The sequence below is a fragment of the Neopsephotus bourkii genome, unplaced genomic scaffold (assembly GCF_033783945.1).
Source record: "Neopsephotus bourkii isolate Nb327-2 ecotype Australia unplaced genomic scaffold, CSIRO-AGI_Nbou_v1 NB_653, whole genome shotgun sequence".
Taxonomy (NCBI): Eukaryota; Metazoa; Chordata; class Aves; order Psittaciformes; family Psittacidae; genus Neopsephotus; species Neopsephotus bourkii.
Window position 1 is genome coordinate 524,503 of NW_026901152.1, and position 4,692 is coordinate 529,194.

Below are 4,692 nucleotides of genomic sequence, written 5' to 3' on the forward strand. Positions count from 1 at the left end.
TCCAACCTGGCCTTGAACACTGCCAGGGATGGAGCATTCACAACCTCCTTGGGCAACCTATTCCAGTGCCTCACCACCCTAACAGGAAAGAATTTCCTCCTTATATCCAATCTAAACTTCCCCTGTTTAAGTTTTAACCCATTACCCCTTGTCCTATCACTACAGTCCCTAATGAAGAGTCCATCCCCAGAATCCCTATATGCCCCCTTCAGATACTGGAAGGCTGATATGAGGTCTCCATGCAGCCTTCTCTTCTCCAGGCTGAACACTCCCAACTTTCTCAGCCAATCTTCATATGGGAGGTGCTCCAGTCCCCTGATCATTCTCGTGGCCCTCCTCTGGACTTGTTCCAACAGTTCCATGTCCTTTTTATGTTGAGGACACCAGAACTGCACACAATACTCCAAGTGAGGTCTCAGGAGAGCAGAGTAAAGGGGCAGGATAACGCCCTTCAACCTGCTGGTCACACTCCTTTTGATGCAGCCCAGGGAACGGTTGGCTTTCTGGGCTACAAGCGCACACTGAAGCCGGCTCATGTTCATACCCATTTAACCAATGGGTATCTAAATGAATCCTGGATACATTGTTGATGATCCTCTACTGAGTTAGCAGCAAAGACTTGAGCCATAGTACATCTGATGTCATTCTGGGGAGGAAAACTGGGACTTGTAGGTACTCAGAGTACAACTTAGGTTGCCATACCGTTTTTGCCAGACAACAATATCTGAGCATTTGCATTTGCTTATTTAGGTTTTCACCTTTTCTTTCTTGTTTTTTAAGCTTTTTTTTTTTTTTTTTTTTTTTTTTTCTCAAGACCTGGTTTAATCACTGTTTCTTTACCTATAGTTTTCCTTACAGGTTAGAGTTATTTCACTAGTCTGATGGTATCTTTCTAACTAAGCCACTTGACTACAGTTTTATTGCTTTATTGAAGGTCAATTTCATTATTGCTCAATTTATCTTTAAAACAAATGCTATTTTTGAGAGTCGTTGAAGTGATTAATTGCTCTTGCATTCTTGATTTCTTTTCTTGTCTAAGTGAAACTTTTTTTTATCATGAAACTTTCTTTTGGAAGTTATTTCAGTGTGCAAGAAGACAGAAGTTATGCAGTTGAATGACTGACATATGAGCTCAAATGCTAAATCCTTTGCTATCAGTAGTAAGCAGTTAGGCTCACAAGTGAGTCAGGAGCATAGTTAAATGGGATTCCAGACAGACAAATGGAATTGCTTATTGAAGTAGTAATCACACTGGGGCTGCAATCTAACGATCTTCATTATGGCCCAGGGATCAAATGCAGGGCCATAATGAAGAGCACCAGGATAAACTTCTGACTGGATAATAAATTTTCAGGAGTAATTTATGCTTTCTTAATGGACTTTTATACATATTCCTGCCTGTACTGCTGTGTATGAGGCATCTTTCATAAAAATAAAAGGATGTGATCTCAGTGACTTTTGATAATTTCTTAAAGGGTACTGAGATGTATAAACATATGAGACCGTTCATTACTCTTAAAACTATACAATGCCTATTGGTGGGCTTAAAAAGAATGAAGAGAAATGTGTATTATGTATGCTGGTACAATCAAGAACAGTGTGAAAACCGTGTTTAGAAACATCAGCTGTCATTCATCACTGGGTTTCCCTGTATCTAGCAATGACAAATTCCAGGACAGCAACACATAAAAAAAAACCCAAACACATTAACAGCCGACCATCCTTCTTCAGTTTTTTTTATCACCTTTTTAATTTCAGATGCACATTTATTTTGGGACATTCCTAATCAAATACTCCTCAAGTACCCTGCATTCCTATCTGCTATCTTTTCTGATTCAAACTGTGGCCCTGTTTTTATTCTGCTTTAAATTTGTCCCTGATAATTTGGCTTCTCTTCCTTTGCCTCTTAATATATCACTGTTTTCCTGGTAAAAAATAAATACAAATTATGCAATTACCCTGCTTCTGCTTGCTCTTCATCGCCTTTTCCATCATGAAATATGTTGAATACATTGACAGTTTGATTTCTGGACTTGCTGTTCTGGATTCTTTGCAAGTCCGCTTTTCACAGTTTTCTACCCTGTGCCCAGTAACATTATTCTCCCAATGTCCATTATTTATCTCTTATATGTTTTCTGTTCTTGATTACTCTTCTACCTTGTCCAAATCCTCTAACTCTTTTGTCGATGTGGAATATATGATCCTACACTCATTTGCTGTTCTTTGATAGCTGTAACTGTAATTTAATTGTATCGTTTGTTAGTATTACTTCAGAGTTTCTCTTCTCCCTGATACGTCACAATCCTATGTCTCATAACCCAAGTTTGATCTCCTGTCCTCAATGCAATGAAATTATCTGCAAGACACTAGTTATCTGGGGGAAAACCAGCATCTGCTTTCTTTTGGTTTTGCTGAAAGACTTATCTTCATCAAAGACTTAAAAAGATTTTTCTGAATTTTCAAAGAAAAAAAATCCAACTTCAGACAGAGACTGATTAACAGCATACAACTGTATGTTGCTGTGTTTTAGATTTGTGACCACAGAAGTGTCGATAGCACAGGGTTGTTTCAGGTATTGGTGATCAGTGCTTGCCCAGTGTCAAGGTCTTTTCTATTTCTCATACTGGCCCACTAGCAAGTAATTGGGAGGGGGCACAGCTGGGACAGCTGACCTCAACTGATCCAAGGGATATCCTGTATCATATAGTGTCATCATCAGCAATAAAACTGGTTGTAGGGAAGTGTAGTTTTTCCAAAGGAGCTGTTGCTAGGAGACTGGCATTCTGGCATTGGTCTGTGGATGGGAAGTGGTGAGTGATTGCCCCTGCACCACTTGGGGGTTGTTTTTTTGTTTGATTCTTTTTCTCCTCCCTTTAATTTATTAAACTATAATTATATTGCTCCACAATTTTTTCTTCTTTTTGCCTTTCTTTTCCCCATCCTGCCGTGATGGAGTGAACAAATTACTGGGTCGGGGCTTAGCTGCTGGCTGAGGTCAACCCACTACAGTCTTTGGCATCCAGGGTGAGCCATGAGGGGTTCATGAGAACAATATATTTGGTCAGGGTGTGCTAGACTGAATTTAAAGTCATTAAACCTGTTTAGCTATTACTGGGAAGTTACTTGCTGGTACTGGTTGCAGTGTTGACTTGTTTGATTTTGATACTTGTATGTTTGTTACCTCGCCTGCTCTGTGGTGTGCTCTCTTGCTGTACATCAAACTTCAGGGTTTTTTAATGGCTTCTGCAGCTTGCTATGCTGGTTAATACTTTGTTTTGTTTTGCCTGGGAGAGCTATGATAAAAGCATCAAGCCTAATCTTCGCTGCTGGATTGCTACTGTCCCAGTACTCAGAACCATCTCATGGAGGCAATTAGGAGTTACAACTTTCTCCTCTTTTCCTCTGGGGCAGCTTTGTGGGGAAATGAGGAATAGTGCTTCCCTTTTCCCTGGCGCAGATGTTTTCTGCCATGTTCAGTGGCTATTTAGTTTCTTGAACATTCCAGGATGTTCATAATGGTGTGTGTCATGAACCTGATTTTGGCTTTTTGCAAGGTTAACCAATTAGTTCGGAGTGACACACAGAGATGTGCTCTAAGTCAGCTGAGTCACAGGTGGCAAGGTGCTTGGGAGAATTTGGGCAGGTACAGTTTTCACCTTCCACAGTCTGGAAATTCACACGTGAACAGGCATGCAATCTTGTTGAAGTGACAATGCACTTGACAAAATAATGCTTTGCCTATGCCAAAGAGACACAACTTGTTGCACTCTGCTGGGTCCTGGCCTATGCTTAGTGAGCCTCTCTGTTCAGCACCTTCAAGGCAGCTGGTGAAGGGACATCTAGTTTCTAATTACGGAACTCAGGTAATGAGCACTCTGACAGGTGTAAAAGGGTTCTGCCTCTAGCCAAGAGAAGGGACAACCAGGTTTATTAGACTGTATGGATTTGACAGTACGTTAGGCCTACATGTTTATAAGGCTCTGGTGGTCTGTATATCCTAATGACAACAGGGTGAAAGGGGGCAGAACACATCTGGATTTTTGGAGTGACAGAGGGATCCCAACAGCTGACTGTGATGCAGGCTGAGTTGATCCTAGCAGGAAATGAGTGGTGATGGTTGATGAGAATTCATTGAATATTGTAGGACATCAGCATGGTGCAAATGATACGGAATAAGAATGGTTGGAGATTGTACTGGATCTGGTTGAGATGGAGTTAATTTTCTTCATAGCAGTCCATATGGTGCTGTGTTTTAGATCTGTGACCAAAATAGTGTTGATAACACACCAGTGCCTTAGCTACTGCTGAACAGTGCTTCCTTAGCATCAAGGCCTTCTCTGGTGGGGGAATTTTTTCCAAGGTAGCTGTTGCTCAGAGACTGGTTGAGCACTGGTCTGCTGGTGAGAGATGGTGAGTGATTGCCTTTGCATCACTTCTGGGTTGTTTTTTGGCTTTTTAAAAATTTTATATTGTTTTTCACTTGAAATATTAAACTATCTATCCCAACCCATGATTCTCTCCTTGCTTTTACCCTTCTGATTCTTTAGCCCATCCCACTGAGAGGGTAAATGAGTGACTGGGTGGAGCCTTAGCTGCAGTCTGGAGTCAACACACCTCAATTACAAACAGCTGAAACCCAAATGTTAAAAAGGAAGCCACTGAGTAGTATTTTCTATAATAACAGATGTGCCA